Consider the following 24434-nt stretch of genomic DNA (forward strand, 5'->3'; position numbering starts at 1 on the left):
GCTGCGGCTCTGGCCACAGCTCCCACGCCCGAAGAGCCAGGAGGGAAAGCCGTGCCTCGTTGGAAAGCTCTTTGGCAGCCGCTCGCGTGGCCCCACAGCCCGTGGGGCTGCGGGCTTTCCGGCGGCTGTCAGCCTCGGCGCCACCGGCGCCCACTTGGCGCCGCCACGCCAGCCCCCGAAGCATTTTCCAGTAGGGCCGCGGGTCTGGCCACAGCTCCCACGCCCGAAGAGCCAGGAGGGAAAGCCGTGCCTCGTTGGAAAGCTCTTTGGCAGCCGCTCGCGTGGCCCCACAGCCCGTGGGGCTGCGGGCTTTGCGGCGGCCGTCAGCCTCGGCGCCACCGGCGCCCACCTGGCGCCGCCGAGCCAGCCTGAGAAGCATTTTCCGGTAGGGCCGCGGCTCTGGCCACAGCTCCCACGCCCGAAGAGCCAGGAGGGAAAGCCGTGCCTCGTTGGAAAGCTCTTTGGCAGCCGCTCGCGTGGCCCCACAGCCCGTGGGGTTGCGGGCTTTGCGGCGGCCGTCAGCCTCGGCACCACCGGCGCCCACGTGGCGCCGCCGAGCCAGCCTGCGAAGCATTTTCCGGTAGGGCCGCGGCTCTGGCCACAGCTCCCACGCCCAAAGAGCCAGGAGGGAAAGCCGTGCCTCGTTGGAAACCTCTTTGGCAGCCGCTCGCGTGGCCCCACAGCCCGTGGGGCTGCGGGCTTTGCGGCGTCCGTCAGCCTCGGCGCCACCGGCGCCCGCCTAGCGCCGCCGAGCCAGCCTGCGAAGCATTTTCCGGTAGGGCCGCGGCTCTGGCCACAGCTCCCACGCCCGAAGAGCCAGGAGGGAAAGCCGTGCCTCGTTGGAAAGCTCTTTGGCAGCCGCTCGCGTGGCCCCACAGGCCGTGGGGCTGCGGGCTTTCCGGCGGCTGTCAGCCTCGGCGCCACCGGTGCCCACCTGGCGCCGCCGCGCCAGCCCCCGAAGCATTTTCCAGTAGGGCCGCGTCTCTGGCCACAGCTCCCACGCCCGAAGAGCCAGGAGGGAAAGCCGTGCCTCGTTGGAAAGCTCTTTGGCAGCCGTTCGCGTGGCCCCACAGCCCGTGGGGCTGCGGGCTTTGCGGCGGCCGTCAGCCTCGGTGTCACCGGCGCCCACCTGGCGCTGCCGAGCCAGCCTGCGAAGCATTTTCCGGTAGGGCCGCGGCTCTGGCGACAGCTCCCACGCCCGAAGATCCAGGAGGGAAAGCCGTGCCTCGTTGGAAAGCTCTTTGGCAGCCGCTCGCGTGGCCCCACAGCCCGTGGGGCTGCGGGCTTTGCGGCGGCCGTCAGCCTCGGCACCACCGCCGCCCACGTGGCGCCGCCGAGCCAGCCTGCAAAGCATTTTCCGGTAGGGCCGCGGCTCTGGCCACAGCTCCCACGCCCGAAGAGCCAGGAGGGAAAGCCGTGCCTCGTTGGAAAGCTCTTTGGCAGCCGCTCGCGTGGCCCCACAGCCCGTGGGGCTGCGGGCTTTGCGGCGGCCGTCAGCCTCGGCGCCACCGGCGCCCACCTGGCGCCACCGAGCCAGCCTGCGAAGCATTTTCCGGTAGGGCTGCGGCTCTGGCCACAGCTCCCACGCCCGAAGAGCCAGGAGGGAAAGCCGTGCCTCGTTGGAAAGCTCTTTGGCAGCCGCTCACGTGGCCCCACAGCCCATGGGGCTGCGGGCTTTGCGGCGGCCGTCAGCCTCGGCACCACCGGCGCCCACGTGGCGCCGCCGAGCCAGCCTGCGAAGCATTTTCCGGTAGGGCCGCGGCTCTGGCCACAGCTCCCACGCCCAAAGAGCCAGGAGGGAAAGCCGTGCCTCGTTGGAAAGCTCTTTGGCAGCCGCTCGCGTGGCCCCACAGCCCGTGGGGCTGCGGGCTTTGCGGCGGCTGTCAGCCTCGGCGCCACCGGCGCCCACCTGGCGCCGCCGAGCCAGCCTGCGAAGCATTTTCCGGTAGGGCCGCGTCTCTGGCCACAGCTCCCACGCCCGAAGAGCCAGGAGGGAAAGCCGTGCCTCGTTGCAAAGCTCTTTGGCAGCCGCTCGCGTGGCCCCACAGCCCGTGGGGCTGCGGGCTTTGCGGCGGCCGTCAGCCTCGGTGCCACCGGCGCCCACCTGGCGCCGCCGAGCCAGCCTGCAAAGCATTTTCCGGTAGGGCCGCGGCTCTGGCCACAGCTCCCACGCCCGAAGAGCCAGGAGGGAAAGCCGTGCCTCCTTGGAAAGCTCTTTGGCAGCCGCTCGCGTGGCCCCACAGCCCGTGGGGCTGCGGGCTTTGCGGCGGCCGTCAGCCTCGGCACCACCGCCGCCCACGTGGTGCCGCCGTGCCAGCCTGCGAAGCATTTTCCGGTAGGGCCGCGGCTCTGGCCACAGCTCCCACGCCCGAAGAGCCAGGAGGGAAAGCCGTGCCTCGTTGGAAAGCTCTTTGGCAGCCGCTCGCGTGGCCCCACAGCCCGTGGGGCTGCGGGCTTTGCGGCGTCCGTCAGCCTCGGCGCCACCGGCGCCCACGTGGCGCCGCCGAGCCAGCCTGCGAAGCATTTTCCGGTAGGGCCGCGGCTCTGGCCACAGCTCCCACGCCCGAAGAGCCAGGAGGGAAAGCCGTGCCTCGTTGGAAAGCTCTTTGGCAGCCGCTCGCGTGGCCCCACAGCCCGTGGGGCTGCGGGCTTTGCGGCGGCCGTCAGCCTCGGCGCCACCGGCGCCCACCTGGCGCCTCCGAGCCAGCCTGCGAAGCATTTTCCGGTAGGGCTGCGGCTCTGGCCACAGCTCCCACGCCCGAAGAGCCAGGAGGGAAAGCCGTGCCTCGTTGGAAAGCTCTTTGGCAGCTGCTCGCGTGGCCCCACAGCCCGTGGGGCTGCGGGCTTTCCGGCGGCTGTCAGCCTCGGCGCCACCGGCGCCCACCTGGCGCCGCCACGCCAGCCCCCGAAGCATTTTCCGGTAGGGCCGCGGCTCTGGCCACAGCTCCCACGCCCGAAGAGCCAGGAGGGAAAGCCGTGCCTCGTTGGAAAGCTCTTTGGCAGCCGCTCGCGTGGCCCCACAGCCCGTGGGGCTGCGGGCTTTGCGGCGGCCGTCAGCCTCGGCGCCACCGGCGCCCACCTGGCGCCGCCGAGCCAGCCTGAGAAGCATTTTCCGGTAGGGCCGCGGCTCTGGCCACAGCTCCCACGCCCGAAGAGCCAGGAGGGAAAGCCGTGCCTCGTTGGAAACCTCTTTGGCAGCCGCTCGCGTGGCCCCACAGCCCGTGGGGCTGCGGGCTTTCCGGCGGCTGTCAGCCTCGGCGCCACCGGTGCCCACCTGGCGCCGCCGCGCCAGCCCCCGAAGCATTTTCCAGTAGGGCCGCGGGTCTGGCCACAGCTCCCACGCCCGAAGAGCCAGGAGGGAAAGCCGTGCCTCGTTGGAAAGCTCTTTGGCAGCCGTTCGCGTGGCCCCACAGCCCGTGGGGCTGCGGGCTTTGCGGCGGCCGTCAGCCTCGGTGTCACCGGCGCCCACCTGGCGCCGCCGAGCCAGCCTGCGAAGCATTTTCCGGTAGGGCCGCGGCTCTGGCCACAGCTCCCACGCCCGAAGAGCCAGGAGGGAAAGCCGTGCCTCGTTGGAAAGCTCTTTGGCAGCCGCTCGCGTGGCCCCACAGCCCGTGGGGCTGCGGGCTTTGCGGCGGCCGTCAGCCTCGGCACCACCGCCGCCCACGTGGCGCCGCCGAGCCAGCCTGCAAAGCATTTTCCGGTAGGGCCGCGGCTCTGGCCACAGCTCCCACGCCCGAAGAGCCAGGAGGGAAAGCCGTGCCTCGTTGGAAAGCTCTTTGGCAGCCGCTCGCGTGGCCCCACAGCCCGTGGGGCTGCGGGCTTTGCGGCGGCCGTCAGCCTCGGCGCCACCGGCGCCCACCTGGCGCCTCCGAGCCAGCCTGCGAAGCATTTTCCGGTAGGGCTGCGGCTCTGGCCACAGCTCCCACGCCCGAAGAGCCAGGAGGGAAAGCCGTGCCTCGTTGGAAAGCTCTTTGGCAGCCGCTCGCGTGGCCCCACAGCCCGTGGGGCTGCGGGCTTTCCGGCGGCTGTCAGCCTCGGCGCCACCGGCGCCCACCTGGCGCCGCCACGCCAGCCCCCGAAGCATTTTCCGGTAGGGCCGCGGCTCTGGCCACAGCTCCCACGCCCGAAGAGCCAGGAGGGAAAGCCGTGCCTCGTTGGAAAGCTCTTTGGCAGCCGCTCGCGTGGCCCCACAGCCCGTGGGGCTGCGGGCTTTGCGGCGGCCGTCAGCCTCGGCGCCACCGGCGCCCACCTGGCGCCGCCGAGCCAGCCTGAGAAGCATTTTCCGGTAGGGCCGCGGCTCTGGCCACAGCTCCCACGCCCGAAGAGCCAGGAGGGAAAGCCGTGCCTCGTTGGAAACCTCTTTGGCAGCCGCTCGCGTGGCCCCACAGCCCGTGGGGCTGCGGGCTTTCCGGCGGCTGTCAGCCTCGGCGCCACCGGTGCCCACCTGGCGCCGCCGCGCCAGCCCCCGAAGCATTTTCCAGTAGGGCCGCGGGTCTGGCCACAGCTCCCACGCCCGAAGAGCCAGGAGGGAAAGCCGTGCCTCGTTGGAAAGCTCTTTGGCAGCCGTTCGCGTGGCCCCACAGCCCGTGGGGCTGCGGGCTTTGCGGCGGCCGTCAGCCTCGGTGTCACCGGCGCCCACCTGGCGCCGCCGAGCCAGCCTGCGAAGCATTTTCCGGTAGGGCCGCGGCTCTGGCGACAGCTCCCACGCCCGAAGAGCCAGGAGGGAAAGCCGTGCCTCGTTGGAAAGCTCTTTGGCAGCCGCTCGCGTGGCCCCACAGCCCGTGGGGCTGCGGGCTTTGCGGCGGCCGTCAGCCTCGGCACCACCACCGCCCACGTGGCGCCGCCGAGCCAGCCTGCAAAGCATTTTCCGGTAGGGCCGCGGCTCTGGCCACAGCTCCCACGCCCGAAGAGCCAGGAGGGAAAGCCGTGCCTCGTTGGAAAGCTCTTTGGCAGCCGCTCGCGTGGCCCCACAGCCCGTGGGGCTGCGGGCTTTGCGGCGGCCATCAGCCTCGGTGCCACCGGCGCCCACCTGGCGCCGCCGAGCCAGCCTGCAAAGCATTTTCCGGTAGGGCCGCGGCTCTGGCCACAGCTCCCACGCCCGAAGAGCCAGGAGGGAAAGCCGTGCCTCGTTGGAAAGCTCTTTGGCAGCCGCTCGCGTGGCCCCACAGCCCGTGGGGCTGCGGGCTTTGCGGCGGCCGTCAGCCTCGGCGCCACCGCCGCCCACGTGGCGCCGCCGTGCCAGCCTGCAAAGCATTTTCCGGTAGGGCCGCGGCTCTGGCCACAGCTCCCACGCCCGAAGAGCCAGGAGGGAAAGCCGTGCCTCGTTGGAAAGCTCTTTGGCAGCCGCTCGCGTGGCCCCACAGCCCATGGGGCTGCGGGCTTTGCGGCGGCCGTCAGCCTCGGTGCCACCGGCGCCCACCTGGCGCCGCCGAGCCAGCCTGCGAAGCATTTTCCGGTAGGGCCGCGGCTCTGGCCACAGCTCCCACGCCCGAAGAGCCAGGAGGGAAAGCCGTGCCTCGTTGGAAAGCTCTTTGGCAGCCGCTCGCGTGGCCCCACAGCCCGTGGGGCTGCGGGCTTTGCGGCGGCCGTCAGCCTCGGCGGCACCGGCGCCCAACTGGCGCCGCCGAGCCAGCCTGCGAAGCATTTTCCGGTAGGGCCGCGTCTCTGGCCACAGCTCCCACGCCCAAAGAGCCAGGAGGGAAAGCCGTGCCTCGTTGGAAACCTCTTTGGCAGCCGCTCGCGTGGCCCCACAGCCCGTGGGGCTGCGGGCTTTGCGGCGTCCGTCAGCCTCGGCGCCACCGGCGCCCGCCTGGCGCCGCCGAGCCAGCCTGCGAAGCATTTTCCGGTAGGGCCGCGGCTCTGGCCACAGCTCCCACGCCCGAAGAGCCAGGAGGGAAAGCTGTGCCTCGTTGGAAAGCTCTTTGGCAGCCGCTCGCGTGGCCCCACAGCCCGTGGGGCTGCGGGCTTTCCGGCGGCTGTCAGCCTCGGCGCCACCGGTGCCCACCTGGCGCCGCCGCGCCAGCCCCCGAAGCATTTTCCAGTAGGGCCGCGTCTCTGGCCACAGCTCCCACGCCCGAAGAGCCAGGAGGGAAAGCCGTGCCTCGTTGGAAAGCTCTTTGGCAGCCGCTCGCGTGGCCCCACAGCCCGTGGGGCTGCGGGCTTTGCGGCGGCCGTCAGCCTCGGTGTCACCGGCGCCCACCTGGCGCCGCCGAGCCAGCCTGCGAAGCATTTTCCGGTAGGGCCGCGGCTCTGGCGACAGCTCCCACGCCCGAAGAGCCAGGAGGGAAAGCCATGCCTCGTTGGAAAGCTCTTTGGCAGCCGCTCGCGTGGCCCCACAGCCCGTGGGGCTGCGGGCTTTGCGGCGGCCGTCAGCCTCGGCACCACCGCCGCCCACGTGGCGCCGCCGAGCCAGCCTGCAAAGCATTTTCCGGTAGGGCCGCGGCTCTGGCCACAGCTCCCACGCCCGAAGAGCCAGGAGGGAAAGCCGTGCCTCGTTGGAAAGCTCTTTGGCAGCCGCTCGCGTGGCCCCACAGCCCGTGGGGCTGCGGGCTTTGCGGCGGCCGTCAGCCTCGGTGCCACCGGCGCCCACCTGGCGCCGCCGAGCCAGCCTGCAAAGCATTTTCCGGTAGGGCCGCGGCTCTGGCCACAGCTCCCACGCCCGAAGAGCCAGGAGGGAAAGCCGTGCCTCGTTGGAAAGCTCTTTGGCAGCCGCTCGCGTGGCCCCACAGCCCGTGGGGCTGCGGGCTTTGCGGCGGCCGTCAGCCTCGGCGCCACCGGCGCCCACCTGGCGCCGCCGAGCCAGCCTGCAAAGCATTTTCCGGTAGGGCCGCGGCTCTGGCCACAGCTCCCACGCCCGAAGAGCCAGGAGGGAAAGCCGTGCCTCGTTGGAAAGCTCTTTGGCAGCCGCTCGCGTGGCCCCACAGCCCGTGGGGCTGCGGGCTTTGCGGCGGCCGTCAGCCTCGGTGTCACCGGCGCCCACCTGGCGCCGCCGAGCCAGCCTGAGAAGCATTTTCCGGTAGGGCCGTGGCTCTGGCCACAGCTCCCACGCCCGAAGAGCCAGGAGGGAAAGCCGTGCCTCGTTGGAAAGCTCTTTGGCAGCCGCTCGCGTGGCCCCACAGCCCGTGGGGCTGCGGGCTTTGCGGCGGCCGTCAGCCTCGGCGCCACCGGCGCCCACCTGGCGCCACCGAGCCAGCCTGCGAAGCATTTTCCGGTAGGGCTGCGTCTCTGGCCACAGCTCCCACGCCCGAAGAGCCAGGAGGGAAAGCCGTGCCTCGTTGGAAAGCTCTTTGGCAGCCGCTCACGTGGCCCCACAGCCCATGGGGCTGCGGGCTTTGCGGCGGCCGTCAGCCTCGGTGCCACCGGCGCCCACCTGGCGCCGCCGAGCCAGCCTGCGAAGCATTTTCCGGTAGGGCCGCGGCTCTGGCGACAGCTCCCACGCCCGAAGAGCCAGGAGGGAAAGCCGTGCCTCGTTGGAAAGCTCTTTGGCAGCCGCTCGTGTGGCCCCACAGCCCGTGGGGCTGCGGGATTTGCGGCGGCCGTCAGCCTCGGCGCCACCGGCGCCCACGTGGCGCCGCCGAGCCAGCCTGCGAAGCATTTTCCGGTAGGGCCGCGTCTCTGGCCACAGCTCCCATGCCCGAAGAGCCAGGAGGGAAAGCCGTGCCTCGTTGGAAAGCTCTTTGGCAGCCGCTCGCGTGGCCCCACAGCCCGTGGGGCTGCGGGCTTTGCGGCGGCCGTCAGCCTTGGCGCCACCGGCGCCCACCTGGCGCCGCCGAGCCAGCCTGCGAAGCATTTTCCGGTAGGGCCGCGGCTCTGGCCACAGCTCCCACGCCCGAAGAGCCAGGAGGGAAAGCCGTGCCTCCTTGGAAAGCTCTTTGGCAGCCGCTCGCGTGGCCCCACAGCCCGTGGGGCTGCGGGCTTTGCGGCGGCCGTCAGCCTCGGCGCCACCGCCGCCCACGTGGTGCCGCCGTGCCAACCTGCGAAGCATTTTCCGGTAGGGCCGCGGCTCTGGCCACAGCTCCCACGCCCGAAGAGCCAGGAGGGAAAGCCGTGCCTCGTTGGAAAGCTCTTTGGCAGCCGCTCGCGTGGCCCCACAGCCCGTGGGGCTGCGGGCTTTGCGGCGGCCGTCAGCCTCGGCGCCACCGGCGCCCACGTGGTGCCGCCGTGCCAGCCTGCGAAGCATTTTCCGGTAGGGCCGCGGCTCTGGCCACAGCTCCCACGCCCGAAGAGCCAGGAGGGAAAGCTGTGCCTCGTTGGAAAGCTCTTTGGCAGCCGCTCGCGTGGCCCCACAGCCCGTGGGGCTGCGGGCTTTCCGGCGGCTGTCAGCCTCGGCGCCACCGGTGCCCACCTGGCGCCGCCGCGCCAGCCCCCGAAGCATTTTCCAGTAGGGCCGCGTCTCTGGCCACAGCTCCCACGCCCGAAGAGCCAGGAGGGAAAGCCGTGCCTCGTTGGAAAGCTCTTTGGCAGCCGCTCGCGTGGCCCCACAGCCCGTGGGGCTGCGGGCTTTGCGGCGGCCGTCAGCCTCGGTGTCACCGGCGCCCACCTGGCGCCGCCGAGCCAGCCTGCGAAGCATTTTCCGGTAGGGCCGCGGCTCTGGCGACAGCTCCCACGCCCGAAGAGCCAGGAGGGAAAGCCATGCCTCGTTGGAAAGCTCTTTGGCAGCCGCTCGCGTGGCCCCACAGCCCGTGGGGCTGCGGGCTTTGCGGCGGCCGTCAGCCTCGGCACCACCGCCGCCCACGTGGCGCCGCCGAGCCAGCCTGCAAAGCATTTTCCGGTAGGGCCGCGGCTCTGGCCACAGCTCCCACGCCCGAAGAGCCAGGAGGGAAAGCCGTGCCTCGTTGGAAAGCTCTTTGGCAGCCGCTCGCGTGGCCCCACAGCCCGTGGGGCTGCGGGCTTTGCGGCGGCCGTCAGCCTCGGTGCCACCGGCGCCCACCTGGCGCCGCCGAGCCAGCCTGCAAAGCATTTTCCGGTAGGGCCGCGGCTCTGGCCACAGCTCCCACGCCCGAAGAGCCAGGAGGGAAAGCCGTGCCTCGTTGGAAAGCTCTTTGGCAGCCGCTCGCGTGGCCCCACAGCCCGTGGGGCTGCGGGCTTTGCGGCGGCCGTCAGCCTCGGCGCCACCGGCGCCCACCTGGCGCCGCCGAGCCAGCCTGCAAAGCATTTTCCGGTAGGGCCGCGGCTCTGGCCACAGCTCCCACGCCCGAAGAGCCAGGAGGGAAAGCCGTGCCTCGTTGGAAAGCTCTTTGGCAGCCGCTCGCGTGGCCCCACAGCCCGTGGGGCTGCGGGCTTTGCGGCGGCCGTCAGCCTCGGTGTCACCGGCGCCCACCTGGCGCCGCCGAGCCAGCCTGAGAAGCATTTTCCGGTAGGGCCGTGGCTCTGGCCACAGCTCCCACGCCCGAAGAGCCAGGAGGGAAAGCCGTGCCTCGTTGGAAAGCTCTTTGGCAGCCGCTCGCGTGGCCCCACAGCCCGTGGGGCTGCGGGCTTTGCGGCGGCCGTCAGCCTCGGCGCCACCGGCGCCCACCTGGCGCCACCGAGCCAGCCTGCGAAGCATTTTCCGGTAGGGCTGCGTCTCTGGCCACAGCTCCCACGCCCGAAGAGCCAGGAGGGAAAGCCGTGCCTCGTTGGAAAGCTCTTTGGCAGCCGCTCACGTGGCCCCACAGCCCATGGGGCTGCGGGCTTTGCGGCGGCCGTCAGCCTCGGTGCCACCGGCGCCCACCTGGCGCCGCCGAGCCAGCCTGCGAAGCATTTTCCGGTAGGGCCGCGGCTCTGGCGACAGCTCCCACGCCCGAAGAGCCAGGAGGGAAAGCCGTGCCTCGTTGGAAAGCTCTTTGGCAGCCGCTCGCGTGGCCCCACAGCCCGTGGGGCTGCGGGATTTGCGGCGGCCGTCAGCCTCGGCGCCACCGGCGCCCACGTGGCGCCGCCGAGCCAGCCTGCGAAGCATTTTCCGGTAGGGCCGCGTCTCTGGCCACAGCTCCCATGCCCGAAGAGCCAGGAGGGAAAGCCGTGCCTCGTTGGAAAGCTCTTTGGCAGCCGCTCGCGTGGCCCCACAGCCCGTGGGGCTGCGGGCTTTGCGGCGGCCGTCAGCCTTGGCGCCACCGGCGCCCACCTGGCGCCGCCGAGCCAGCCTGCGAAGCATTTTCCGGTAGGGCCGCGGCTCTGGCCACAGCTCCCACGCCCGAAGAGCCAGGAGGGAAAGCCGTGCCTCCTTGGAAAGCTCTTTGGCAGCCGCTCGCGTGGCCCCACAGCCCGTGGGGCTGCGGGCTTTGCGGCGGCCGTCAGCCTCGGCGCCACCGCCGCCCACGTGGTGCCGCCGTGCCAACCTGCGAAGCATTTTCCGGTAGGGCCGCGGCTCTGGCCACAGCTCCCACGCCCGAAGAGCCAGGAGGGAAAGCCGTGCCTCGTTGGAAAGCTCTTTGGCAGCCGCTCGCGTGGCCCCACAGCCCGTGGGGCTGCGGGCTTTGCGGCGGCCGTCAGCCTCGGCGCCACCGGCGCCCACGTGGTGCCGCCGTGCCAGCCTGCGAAGCATTTTCCGGTAGGGCCGCGGCTCTGGCCACAGCTCCCACGCCCGAAGAGCCAGGAGGGAAAGCCGTGCCTCGTTGGAAAGCTCTTTGGCAGCCGCTCGCGTGGCCCCACAGCCCGTGGGGCTGCGGGCTTTGCGGCGGCCGTCAGCCTCGGCGCCACCGGCGCCCACCTGGCGCCGCCGAGCCAGCCTGCGAAGCATTTTCCGGTAGGGCCGCGGCTCTGGCCACAGCTCCCACGCCCGAAGAGCCAGGAGGGAAAGCCGTGCCTCGTTGCAAAGCTCTTTGGCAGCCGCTCGCGTGGCCCCACAGCCCGTGGGGCTGCGGGCTTTGCGGCGGCCGTCAGTCTCGGCGCCACCGGCGCCCACCTGGCGCCGCCGAGCCAGCCTGCGAAGCATTTTCCGGTAGGGCTGCGGCTCTGGCCACAGCTCCCACGCCCGAAGAGCCAGGAGGGAAAGCCGTGCCTCGTTGGAAACCTCTTTGGCAGCCGCTCGCGTGGCCCCACAGCCCGTGGGGCTGCGGGCTTTGCGGCGGCTGTCAGCCTCGGCGGCACCGGCGCCCACCTGGCGCCGCCGCGCCAGCCCCCGAAGCATTTTCCAGTAGGGCCGCGGGTCTGGCCACAGCTCCCACGCCCGAAGAGCCAGGAGGGAAAGCCGTGCCTCGTTGGAAAGCTCTTTGGCAGCCGCTCGCGTGGCCCCACAGCCCGTGGGGCTGCGGGCTTTGCAGCGGCCGTCAGCCTCGGTGTCACCGGCGCCCACCTGGCGCCGCCGAGCCAGCCTGCGAAGCATTTTCCGGTAGGGCCGCGGCTCTGGCCACAGCTCCCACGCCCGAAGAGCCAGGAGGGAAAGCCGTGCCTCGTTGGAAAGCTCTTTGGCAGCCGCTCGCGTGGCCCCACAGCCCGTGGGGCTGCGGGCTTTGCGGCGGCCGTCAGCCTCGGCGCCACCGCCACCCACGTGGTGCCGCCGTGCCAGCCTGCGAAGCATTTTCCGGTAGGGCCGCGGCTCTGGCCACAGCTCCCACGCCCGAAGAGCCAGGAGGGAAAGCCGTGCCTCGTTGGAAAGCTCTTTGGCAGCCGCTCGCGTGGCCCCACAGCCCGTGGGGCTGCGGGCTTTGCGGCGGCCGTCAGCCTCGGCGCCACCGGCGCCCACCTGGCGCCGCCGAGCCAGCCCCCGAAGCATTTTCTGGTAGGGCCGCAGCTCTGGCCACAGCTCCCACGCCCGAAGAGCCAGGAGGGAAAGCCGTGCCTCGTTGGAAAGCTCTTTGGCAGCCGCTCGCGTGGCCCCACAGCCCGTGGGGCTGCGGGCTTTGCGGCGGCCGTCAGCCTCGGCGCCACCGGCGCCCACCTGGCGCCGCCGAGCCAGCCTGAGAAGCATTTTCCGGTAGGGCCGCGGCTCTGGCCACAGCTCCCACGCCCGAAGAGCCAGGAGGGAAAGCCGTGCCTCGTTGGAAAGCTCTTTGGCAGCCGCTCGCGTGGCCCCACAGCCCGTGGGGCTGCGGGCTTTGCGGCGGCCGTCAGCCTCGGTGCCACCGGCGCCCACCTGGCGCCGCCGAGCCAGCCTGCGAAGCATTTTCCGGTAGGGCCGCGGCTCTGGCCACAGCTCCCACGCCCGAAGAGCCAGGAGGGAAAGCCGTGCCTCGTTGGAAAGCTCTTTGGCAGCCGCTCGCGTGGCCCCACAGCCCGTGGGGCTGCGGGCTTTGCGGCGGCCGTCAGCCTCGGCGCCACCGGCGCCCACGTGTCGCCGCCGCGCCAGCCCCCGAAGCATTTTCCGGTAGGGCCGCGGCTCTGGCCACAGCTCCCACGCCCGAAGAGCCAGGAGGGAAAGCCGTGCCTCGTTGGAAAGCTCTTTGGCAGCCGCTCGCGTGGCCCCACAGCCCGTGGGGCTGCGGGCTTTGCGGCGGCCGTCAGCCTCGGCGCCACCGGCGCCCACGTGGCGCCGCCGCGCCAGCCTGCAAAGCATTTTCCGGTAGGGCCGCGGCTCTGGCCACAGCTCCCACGCCCGAAGAGCCAGGAGGGAAAGCCGTGCCTCGTTGGAAAGCTCTTTGGCAGGGGCTCGCGTGGCCCCACAGCCCGTGGGGCTGCGGGCTTTGCGGCGGCCGTCAGCCTCGGCGAAACTGGCGCCCACCTGGCGCCGCCGAGCCAGCCTGCGAAGCATTTTCCGGTAGGGCCGCGGCTCTGGCGACAGCTCCCACGCCCGAAGAGCCAGGAGGGAAAGCCGTGCCTCGTTGGAAAGCTCTTTGGCAGCCGCTCGCGTGGCCCCACAGCCCGTGGGGCTGCGGGCTTTGCGGCGGCCGTCAGCCTCGGCACCACCGGCGCCCACCTGGCGCCGCCGAGCCAGCCTGCGAGCATTTTCCGGTAGGGCCGCGTCTCTGGCCACAGCTCCCACGCCCGAAGAGCCAGGAGGGAAAGCCGTGCCTCGTTGGAAAGCTCTTTGGCAGCCGCTCGCGTGGCCCCACAGCCCGTGGGGCTGCGGGCTTTGCGGCAGCCGTCAGCCTCGGCGCCACCGGCGCCCACCTGGCGCCGCCGAGCCAGCCTGCGAAGCATTTTCCGGTAGGGCCGCGGCTCTGGCCACAGCTCCCACGCCCGAAGAGCCAGGAGGGAAAGCCGTGCCTCGTTGGAAACCTCTTTGGCAGCCGCTCGCGTGGCCCCACAGCCCGTGGGGCTGCGGGCTTTCCGGCGGCTGTCAGCCTCGGCGCCACCGGCGCCCACCTGGCGCCGCCGCGCCAGCCTGAGAAGCATTTTCCAGTAGGGCCGCGGGTCTGGCCACAGCTCCCACGCCCGAAGAGCCAGGAGGGAAAGCCGTGCCTCGTTGGAAAGCTCTTTGGCAGCCGCTCGCGTGGCCCCACAGCCCGTGGGGCTGCGGGCTTTGCGGCGGCCGTCAGCCTCGGTGTCACCGGCGCCCACCTGGCGCCGCCGAGCCAGCCTGCGAAGCATTTTCCGGTAGGGCCGCGGCTCTGGCCACAGCTCCCACGCCCGAAGAGCCAGGAGGGAAAGCCGTGCCTCGTTGGAAAGCTCTTTGGCAGCCGCTCGCGTGGCCCCACAGCCCGTGGGGCTGCGGGCTTTGCGGCGGCCGTCAGCCTCGGCGCCACCGCCACCCACGTGGTGCCGCCGTGCCAGCCTGCAAAGCATTTTCCGGTAGGGCCGCGGCTCTGGCCACAGCTCCCACGCCCGAAGAGCCAGGAGGGAAAGCCGTGCCTCGTTGGAAAGCTCTTTGGCAGCCGCTCGCGTGGCCCCACAGCCCGTGGGGCTGCGGGCTTTGCGGCGGCCGTCAGCCTCGGCGCCACCGGCACCCACCTGGCGCCGCCGAGCCAGCCCCCGAAGCATTTTCCGGTAGGGCCGCGGCTCTGGCCACAGCTCCCACGCCCGAAGAGCCAGGAGGGAAAGCCGTGCCTCGTTGGAAAGCTCTTTGGCAGCCGCTCGCGTGGCCCCACAGCCCGTGGGGCTGCGGGCTTTGCGGCGGCCGTCAGCCTCGGCGCCACCGGCGCCCACCTGGCGCCGCCGAGCCAGCCTGAGAAGCATTTTCCGGTAGGGCCGCGGCTCTGGCCACAGCTCCCACGCCCGAAGAGCCAGGAGGGAAAGCCGTGCCTCGTTGGAAAGCTCTTTGGCAGCCGCTCGCGTGGCCCCACAGCCCGTGGGGCTGCGGGCTTTGCGGCGGCCGTCAGCCTTGGTGCCACCGGCGCCCACCTGGCGCCGCCGAGCCAGCCTGCGAAGCATTTTCCGGTAGGGCCGCGGCTCTGGCCACAGCTCCCACGCCCGAAGAGCCAGGAGGGAAAGCCGTGCCTCGTTGGAAAGCTCTTTGGCAGCCGCTCGCGTGGCCCCACAGCCCGTGGGGCTGCGGGCTTTGCGGCGGCCGTCAGCCTCGGCGCCACCGGCGCCCACGTGTCGCCGCCGCGCCAACCCCCGAAGCATTTTCCGGTAGGGCCGCGGCTCTGGCCACAGCTCCCACGCCCGAAGAGCCGGGAGGGAAAGCCGTGCCTCGTTGGAAAGCTCTTTGGCAGCCGCTCGCGTGGCCCCACAGCCCGTGGGGCTGCGGGCTTTGCGGCGGCCGTCAGCCTCGGCGCCACCGCCGCCCACCTGGCGCCGCCGCGCCAGCCTGCAAAGCATTTTCCGGTAGGGCCGCGGCTCTGGCCACAGCTCCCACGCCCGAAGAGCCAGGAGGGAAAGCCGTGCCTCGTTGGAAAGCTCTTTGGCAGCCGCTCGCGTGGCCCCACAGCCCGTGGGGCTGCGGGCTTTGCGGCGGCCGTCAGCCTCGGCGAAACTGGCGCCCACCTGGCGCCGCCGAGCCAGCCTGCGAAGCATTTTCCGGTAGGGCCGCGGCTCTGGCGACAGCTCCCACGCCCGAAGAGCCAGGAGGGAAAGCCGTGCCTCGTTGGAAAGCTCTTTGGCAGCCGCTCGCGTGGCCCCACAGCCCGTGGGGCTGCGGGCTTTGCGGCGGCCGTCAGCCTCGGCACCACCGGCGCCCACGTGGCGCCGCCGAGCCAGCCTGCGAGCATTTTCCGGTAGGGCCGCGTCTCTGGCCACAGCTCCCACGCCCGAAGAGCCAGGAGGGAAAGCCGTGCCTCGTTGGAAAGCTCTTTGGCAGCCGCTCGCGTGGCCCCACAGCCCGTGGGGCTGCGGGCTTTGCGGCAGCCGTCAGCCTCGGCGCCACCGGCGCCCACCTGGCGCCGCCGAGCCAGCCTGCGAAGCATTTTCCGGTAGGGCCGCGGGTCTGGCCACAGCTCCCACGCCCGAAGAGCCAGGAGGGAAAGCCGTGCCTCGTTGGAAACCTCTTTGGCAGCCGCTCGCGTGGCCCCACAGCCCGTGGGGCTGCGGGCTTTCCGGCGGCTGTCAGCCTCGGCGCCACCGGCGCCCACCTGGCGCCGCCGCGCCAGCCTGAGAAGCATTTTCCAGTAGGGCCGCGGGTCTGGCCACAGCTCCCACGCCCGAAGAGCCAGGAGGGAAAGCCGTGCCTCGTTGGAAAGCTCTTTGGCAGCCGCTCGCGTGGCCCCACAGCCCGTGGGGCTGCGGGCTTTGCGGCGGCCGTCAGCCTCGGTGTCACCGGCGCCCACCTGGCGCCGCCGAGCCAGCCTGCGAAGCATTTTCCGGTAGGGCCGCGGCTCTGGCCACAGCTCCCACGCCCGAAGAGCCAGGAGGGAAAGCCGTGCCTCGTTGGAAAGCTCTTTGGCAGCCGCTCGCGTGGCCCCACAGCCCGTGGGGCTGCGGGCTTTGCGGCGGCCGTCAGCCTCGGCGCCACCGCCACCCACGTGGTGCCGCCGTGCCAGCCTGCGAAGCATTTTCTGGTAGGGCCGCGGCTCTGGCCACAGCTCCCACGCCCGAAGAGCCAGGAGGGAAAGCCGTGCCTCGTTGGAAAGCTCTTTGGCAGCCGCTCGCGTGGCCCCACAGCCCGTGGGGCTGCGGGCTTTGCGGCGGCCGTCAGCCTCGGCGCCAAGGGCGCCCACGTGTCGCCGCCGCGCCAGCCCCCGAAGCATTTTCCGGTAGGGCCGCGGCTCTGGCCACAGCTCCCACGCCCGAAGAGCCAGGAGGGAAAGCCGTGCCTCGTTGGAAAGCTCTTTGGCAGCCGCTCGCGTGGCCCCACAGCCCGTGGGGCTGCGGGCTTTGCGGCAGCCGTCAGCCTCGGCGCCACCGGCGCCCACCTGGCGCCGCCGAGCCAGCCTGCGAAGCATTTTCCGGTAGGGCCGCGGCTCTGGCCACAGCTCCCACGCCCGAAGAGCCAGGAGGGAAAGCCGTGCCTCGTTGGAAACCTCTTTGGCAGCCGCTCGCGTGGCCCCACAGCCCGTGGGGCTGCGGGCTTTCCGGCGGCTGTCAGCCTCGGCGCCACCGGCGCCCACCTGGCGCCGCCGCGCCAGCCTGAGAAGCATTTTCCAGTAGGGCCGCGGGTCTGGCCACAGCTCCCACGCCCGAAGAGCCAGGAGGGAAAGCCGTGCCTCGTTGGAAAGCTCTTTGGCAGCCGCTCGCGTGGCCCCACAGCCCGTGGGGCTGCGGGCTTTGCGGCGGCCGTCAGCCTCGGTGTCACCGGCGCCCACCTGGCGCCGCCGAGCCAGCCTGCGAAGCATTTTCCGGTAGGGCCGCGGCTCTGGCCACAGCTCCCACGCCCGAAGAGCCAGGAGGGAAAGCCGTGCCTCGTTGGAAAGCTCTTTGGCAGCCGCTCGCGTGGCCCCACAGCCCGTGGGGCTGCGGGCTTTGCGGCGGCCGTCAGCCTCGGCGCCACCGCCACCCACGTGGTGCCGCCGTGCCAGCCTGCGAAGCATTTTCCGGTAGGGCCGCGGCTCTGGCCACAGCTCCCACGCCCGAAGAGCCAGGAGGGAAAGCCGTGCCTCGTTGGAAAGCTCTTTGGCAGCCGCTCGCGTGGCCCCACAGCCCGTGGGGCTGCGGGCTTTGCGGCGGCCGTCAGCCTCGGCGCCAAGGGCGCCCACGTGTCGCCGCCGCGCCAGCCCCCGAAGCATTTTCCGGTAGGGCCGCGGCTCTGGCCACAGCTCCCACGCCCGAAGAGCCAGGAGGGAAAGCCGTGCCTCGTTGGAAAGCTCTTTGGCAGCCGCTCGCGTGGCCCCACAGCCCGTGGGGCTGCGGGCTTTGCGGCGGCCGTCAGCCTCGGCGCCACCGCCGCCCACCTGGCGCCGCCGCGCCAGCCTGCAAAGCATTTTCCGGTAGGGCCGCGGCTCTGGCCACAGCTCCCACGCCCGAAGAGCCAGGAGGGAAAGCCGTGCCTCGTTGGAAAGCTCTTTGGCAGCCGCTCGCGTGGCCCCACAGCCCGTGGGGCTGCGGGCTTTGCGGCGGCCGTCAGCCTCGGCGAAACTGGCGCCCACCTGGCGCCGCCGAGCCAGCCTGCGAAGCATTTTCCGGTAGGGCCGCGGCTCTGGCGACAGCTCCCACGCCCGAAGAGCCAGGAGGGAAAGCCGTGCCTCGTTGGAAAGCTCTTTGGCAGCCGCTCGCGTGGCCCCACAGCCCGTGGGGCTGCGGGCTTTGCGGCGGCCGTCAGCCTCGGCGCCACCGGCGCCCACGTGGCGCCGCCGAGCCAGCCTGCGAAGCATTTTCCGGTAGGGCCGCGTCTCTGGCCACAGCTCCCACGCCCGAAGAGCCAGGAGGGAAAGCCGTGCCTCGTTGGAAAGCTCTTTGGCAGCCGCTCACGTGGCCCCACAGCCCGTGGGGCTGCGGGCTTTGCGGCGGCCGTCAGCCTCGGCGCCACCGGCGCCCACCTGGCGCCGCCGAGCCAGCCTGCGAAGCATTTTCCGGTAGGGCCGCGGCTCTGGCCACAGCTCCCACGCCCGAAGAGCCAGGAGGGAAAGCCGTGCCTCGTTGGAAAGCTCTTTGGCAGCCGCTCGCGTGGCCCCACAGCCCGTGGGGCTGCGGGCTTTGCGGCGGCCGTCAGCCTCGGTGTCACCGGCGCCCACCTGGCGCCGCCGAGCCAGCCTGCGAAGCATTTTCCGGTAGGGCCGCGGCTCTGGCCACAGCTCCCACGCCCGAAGAGCCAGGAGGGAAAGCCGTGCCTCGTTGGAAAGCTCTTTGGCAGCCGCTCGCGTGGCCCCACAGCCCGTGGGGCTGCGGGCTTTGCGGCGGCCGTCAGCCTCGGCGCCACCGCCACCCACGTGGTGCCGCCGTGCCAGCCTGCGAAGCATTTTCCGGTAGGGCCGCGGCTCTGGCCACAGCTCCCACGCCCGAAGAGCCAGGAGGGAAAGCCGTGCCTCGTTGGAAAGCTCTTTGGCAGCCGCTCGCGTGGCATCACAGCCCGTGGGGCTGCGGGCTTTGCGGCGGCCGTCAGCCTCGGCGCCACCGGCACCCACCTGGCGCCTCCGAGCCAGCCTGCGAAGCATTTTCCGGTAGGGCCGCGGCTCTGGCCACAGCTCCCACGCCCTAAGAGCCAGGAGGGAAAGCCGTGCCTCGTTGGAAAGCTCTTTGGCAGCCGCTCGCGTGGCCCCACAGCCCGTGGGGCTGCGGGCTTTGCGGCGGCCATCAGCCTCGGCGCCACCGGCGCCCACGTGGTGCCGCCGTGCCAGCCTGCGAAGCATTTTCCGGTAGGGCCGCGGCTCTGGCCACAGCTCCCACGCCCGAAGAGCCAGGAGGGAAAGCTGTGCCTCGTTGGAAAGCTCTTTGGCAGCCGCTCGCGTGGCCCCACAGCCCGTGGGGCTGCGGGCTTTGCGGCGGCCGTCAGTCTCGGCGCCACCGGCGCCCACCTGGCGCCGCCGAGCCAGCCTGCGAAGCATTTTCCGGTAGGGCTGCGGCTCTGGCCACAGCTCCCACGCCCGAAGAGCCAGGAGGGAAAGCCGTGCCTCGTTGGAAAGCTCTTTGGCAGCCGCTCGCGTGGCCCCACAGCCCGTGGGGCTGCGGGCTTTCCGGCGGCTGTCAGCCTCGGCGCCACCGGCGCCCACCTGGCGCCGCCGCGCCAGCCCCCGAAGCATTTTCCGGTAGGGCCGCGGCTCTGGCCACAGCTCCCACGCCCGAAGAGCCAGGAGGGAAAGCCGTGCCTCGTTGGAAAGCTCTTTGGCAGCCGCTCGCGTGGCCCCACAGCCCGTGGGGCTGCGGGCTTTGCGGCGGCCGTCAGCCTCGGCGCCACCGGCGCCCACGTGGCGCCGCCGCGCCAGCCTGCGAAGCATTTTCCGGTAGGGCCGCGGCTCTGGCCACAGCTCCCACGCCCGAAGAGCCAGGACGGAAAGCCATGCCTCGTTGGAAAGCTCTTTGGCAGCCGCTCGCGTGGCATCACAGCCCGTGGGGCTGCGGGCTTTGCGGCGGCCGTCAGCCTCGGCGCCACCGGCACCCACCTGGCGCCGCCGAGCCAGCCTGCGAAGCATTTTCCGGTAGGGCCGCGGCTCTGGCCACAGCTCCCACGCCCGAAGAGCCAGGAGGGAAAGCCGTGCCTCGTTGGAAAGCTCTTTGGCAGCCGCTCGCGTGGCCCCACAGCCCGTGGGGCTGCGGGCTTTGCGGCGGCCGTCAGCCTCGGTGTCACCGGCGCCCACCTGGCGCCGCCGAGCCAGCCTGAGAAGCATTTTCCGGTAGGGCCGTGGCTCTGGCCACAGCTCCCACGCCCGAAGAGCCAGGAGGGAAAGCCGTGCCTCGTTGGAAAGCTCTTTGGCAGCCGCTCGCGTGGCCCCACAGCCCGTGGGGCTGCGGGCTTTGCGGCGGCCGTCAGCCTCGGCGCCACCGGCGCCCACCTGGCGCCACCGAGCCAGCCTGCGAAGCATTTTCCGGTAGGGCTGCGTCTCTGGCCACAGCTCCCACGCCCGAAGAGCCAGGAGGGAAAGCCGTGCCTCGTTGGAAAGCTCTTTGGCAGCCGCTCACGTGGCCCCACAGCCCATGGGGCTGCGGGCTTTGCGGCGGCCGTCAGCCTCGGTGCCACCGGCGCCCACCTGGCGCCGCCGAGCCAGCCTGCGAAGCATTTTCCGGTAGGGCCGCGGCTCTGGCGACAGCTCCCACGCCCGAAGAGCCAGGAGGGAAAGCCGTGCCTCGTTGGAAAGCTCTTTGGCAGCCGCTCGTGTGGCCCCACAGCCCGTGGGGCTGCGGGATTTGCGGCGGCCGTCAGCCTCGGCGCCACCGGCGCCCACGTGGCGCCGCCGAGCCAGCCTGCGAAGCATTTTCCGGTAGGGCCGCGTCTCTGGCCACAGCTCCCATGCCCGAAGAGCCAGGAGGGAAAGCCGTGCCTCGTTGGAAAGCTCTTTGGCAGCCGCTCGCGTGGCCCCACAGCCCGTGGGGCTGCGGGCTTTGCGGCGGCCGTCAGCCTTGGCGCCACCGGCGCCCACCTGGCGCCGCCGAGCCAGCCTGCGAAGCATTTTCCGGTAGGGCCGCGGCTCTGGCCACAGCTCCCACGCCCGAAGAGCCAGGAGGGAAAGCCGTGCCTCCTTGGAAAGCTCTTTGGCAGCCGCTCGCGTGGCCCCACAGCCCGTGGGGCTGCGGGCTTTGCGGCGGCCGTCAGCCTCGGCGCCACCGCCGCCCACGTGGTGCCGCCGTGCCAACCTGCGAAGCATTTTCCGGTAGGGCCGCGGCTCTGGCCACAGCTCCCACGCCCGAAGAGCCAGGAGGGAAAGCCGTGCCTCGTTGGAAAGCTCTTTGGCAGCCGCTCGCGTGGCCCCACAGCCCGTGGGGCTGCGGGCTTTGCGGCGGCCGTCAGCCTCGGCGCCACCGGCGCCCACGTGGTGCCGCCGTGCCAGCCTGCGAAGCATTTTCCGGTAGGGCCGCGGCTCTGGCCACAGCTCCCACGCCCGAAGAGCCAGGAGGGAAAGCTGTGCCTCGTTGGAAAGCTCTTTGGCAGCCGCTCGCGTGGCCCCACAGCCCGTGGGGCTGCGGGCTTTCCGGCGGCTGTCAGCCTCGGCGCCACCGGTGCCCACCTGGCGCCGCCGCGCCAGCCCCCGAAGCATTTTCCAGTAGGGCCGCGTCTCTGGCCACAGCTCCCACGCCCGAAGAGCCAGGAGGGAAAGCCGTGCCTCGTTGGAAAGCTCTTTGGCAGCCGCTCGCGTGGCCCCACAGCCCGTGGGGCTGCGGGCTTTGCGGCGGCCGTCAGCCTCGGTGTCACCGGCGCCCACCTGGCGCCGCCGAGCCAGCCTGCGAAGCATTTTCCGGTAGGGCCGCGGCTCTGGCCACAGCTCCCACGCCCGAAGAGCCAGGAGGGAAAGCCATGCCTCGTTGGAAAGCTCTTTGGCAGCCGCTCGCGTGGCCCCACAGCCCGTGGGGCTGCGGGCTTTGCGGCGGCCGTCAGCCTCGGCACCACCGCCGCCCACGTGGCGCCGCCGAGCCAGCCTGCAAAGCATTTTCCGGTAGGGCCGCGGCTCTGGCCACAGCTCCCACGCCCGAAGAGCCAGGAGGGAAAGCCGTGCCTCGTTGGAAAGCTCTTTGGCAGCCGCTCGCGTGGCCCCACAGCCCGTGGGGCTGCGGGCTTTGCGGCGGCCGTCAGCCTCGGTGCCACCGGCGCCCACCTGGCGCCGCCGAGCCAGCCTGCAAAGCATTTTCCGGTAGGGCCGCGGCTCTGGCCACAGCTCCCACGCCCGAAGAGCCAGGAGGGAAAGCCGTGCCTCGTTGGAAAGCTCTTTGGCAGCCGCTCGCGTGGCCCCACAGCCCGTGGGGCTGCGGGCTTTGCGGCGGCCGTCAGCCTCGGCGCCACCGGCGCCCACCTGGCGCCGCCGAGCCAGCCTGCAAAGCATTTTCCGGTAGGGCCGCGGCTCTGGCCACAGCTCCCACGCCCGAAGAGCCAGGAGGGAAAGCCGTGCCTCGTTGGAAAGCTCTTTGGCAGCCGCTCGCGTGGCCCCACAGCCCGTGGGGCTGCGGGCTTTGCGGCGGCCGTCAGCCTCGGTGTCACCGGCGCCCACCTGGCGCCGCCGAGCCAGCCTGAGAAGCATTTTCCGGTAGGGCCGTGGCTCTGGCCACAGCTCCCACGCCCGAAGAGCCAGGAGGGAAAGCCGTGCCTCGTTGGAAAGCTCTTTGGCAGCCGCTCGCGTGGCCCCACAGCCCGTGGGGCTGCGGGCTTTGCGGCGGCCGTCAGCCTCGGCGCCACCGGCGCCCACCTGGCGCCACCGAGCCAGCCTGCGAAGCATTTTCCGGTAGGGCTGCGTCTCTGGCCACAGCTCCCACGCCCGAAGAGCCAGGAGGGAAAGCCGTGCCTCGTTGGAAAGCTCTTTGGCAGCCGCTCACGTGGCCCCACAGCCCATGGGGCTGCGGGCTTTGCGGCGGCCGTCAGCCTCGGTGCCACCGGCGCCCACCTGGCGCCGCCGAGCCAGCCTGCGAAGCATTTTCCGGTAGGGCCGCGGCTCTGGCGACAGCTCCCACGCCCGAAGAGCCAGGAGGGAAAGCCGTGCCTCGTTGGAAAGCTCTTTGGCAGCCGCTCGCGTGGCCCCACAGCCCGTGGGGCTGCGGGATTTGCGGCGGCCGTCAGCCTCGGCGCCACCGGCGCCCACGTGGCGCCGCCGAGCCAGCCTGCGAAGCATTTTCCGGTAGGGCCGCGTCTCTGGCCACAGCTCCCATGCCCGAAGAGCCAGGAGGGAAAGCCGTGCCTCGTTGGAAAGCTCTTTGGCAGCCGCTCGCGTGGCCCCACAGCCCGTGGGGCTGCGGGCTTTGCGGCGGCCGTCAGCCTTGGCGCCACCGGCGCCCACCTGGCGCCGCCGAGCCAGCCTGCGAAGCATTTTCCGGTAGGGCCGCGGCTCTGGCCACAGCTCCCACGCCCGAAGAGCCAGGAGGGAAAGCCGTGCCTCCTTGGAAAGCTCTTTGGCAGCCGCTCGCGTGGCCCCACAGCCCGTGGGGCTGCGGGCTTTGCGGCGGCCGTCAGCCTCGGCGCCACCGCCGCCCACGTGGTGCCGCCGTGCCAACCTGCGAAGCATTTTCCGGTAGGGCCGCGGCTCTGGCCACAGCTCCCACGCCCGAAGAGCCAGGAGGGAAAGCCGTGCCTCGTTGGAAAGCTCTTTGGCAGCCGCTCGCGTGGCCCCACAGCCCGTGGGGCTGCGGGCTTTGCGGCGGCCGTCAGCCTCGGCGCCACCGGCGCCCACGTGGTGCCGCCGTGCCAGCCTGCGAAGCATTTTCCGGTAGGGCCGCGGCTCTGGCCACAGCTCCCACGCCCGAAGAGCCAGGAGGGAAAGCCGTGCCTCGTTGGAAAGCTCTTTGGCAGCCGCTCGCGTGGCCCCACAGCCCGTGGGGCTGCGGGCTTTGCGGCGGCCGTCAGCCTCGGCGCCACCGGCGCCCACCTGGCGCCGCCGAGCCAGCCTGCGAAGCATTTTCCGGTAGGGCCGCGGCTCTGGCCACAGCTCCCACGCCCGAAGAGCCAGGAGGGAAAGCCGTGCCTCGTTGCAAAGCTCTTTGGCAGCCGCTCGCGTGGCCCCACAGCCCGTGGGGCTGCGGGCTTTGCGGCGGCCGTCAGTCTCGGCGCCACCGGCGCCCACCTGGCGCCGCCGAGCCAGCCTGCGAAGCATTTTCCGGTAGGGCTGCGGCTCTGGCCACAGCTCCCACGCCCGAAGAGCCAGGAGGGAAAGCCGTGCCTCGTTGGAAACCTCTTTGGCAGCCGCTCGCGTGGCCCCACAGCCCGTGGGGCTGCGGGCTTTGCGGCGGCTGTCAGCCTCGGCGGCACCGGCGCCCACCTGGCGCCGCCGCGCCAGCCCCCGAAGCATTTTCCAGTAGGGCCGCGGGTCTGGCCACAGCTCCCACGCCCGAAGAGCCAGGAGGGAAAGCCGTGCCTCGTTGGAAAGCTCTTTGGCAGCCGCTCGCGTGGCCCCACAGCCCGTGGGGCTGCGGGCTTTGCAGCGGCCGTCAGCCTCGGTGTCACCGGCGCCCACCTGGCGCCGCCGAGCCAGCCTGCGAAGCATTTTCCGGTAGGGCCGCGGCTCTGGCCACAGCTCCCACGCCCGAAGAGCCAGGAGGGAAAGCCGTGCCTCGTTGGAAAGCTCTTTGGCAGCCGCTCGCGTGGCCCCACAGCCCGTGGGGCTGCGGGCTTTGCGGCGGCCGTCAGCCTCGGCGCCACCGCCACCCACGTGGTGCCGCCGTGCCAGCCTGCGAAGCATTTTCCGGTAGGGCCGCGGCTCTGGCCACAGCTCCCACGCCCGAAGAGCCAGGAGGGAAAGCCGTGCCTCGTTGGAAAGCTCTTTGGCAGCCGCTCGCGTGGCCCCACAGCCCGTGGGGCTGCGGGCTTTGCGGCGGCCGTCAGCCTCGGCGCCACCGGCGCCCACCTGGCGCCGCCGAGCCAGCCCCCGAAGCATTTTCTGGTAGGGCCGCGGCTCTGGCCACAGCTCCCACGCCCGAAGAGCCAGGAGGGAAAGCCGTGCCTCGTTGGAAAGCTCTTTGGCAGCCGCTCGCGTGGCCCCACAGCCCGTGGGGCTGCGGGCTTTGCGGCGGCCGTCAGCCTCGGCGCCACCGGCGCCCACCTGGCGCCGCCGAGCCAGCCTGAGAAGCATTTTCCGGTAGGGCCGCGGCTCTGGCCACAGCTCCCACGCCCGAAGAGCCAGGAGGGAAAGCCGTGCCTCGTT

The sequence above is a fragment of the Larus michahellis genome, chromosome 25 (genome assembly GCF_964199755.1).
Source record: "Larus michahellis chromosome 25, bLarMic1.1, whole genome shotgun sequence".
NCBI lineage: Eukaryota > Metazoa > Chordata > Aves > Charadriiformes > Laridae > Larus > Larus michahellis.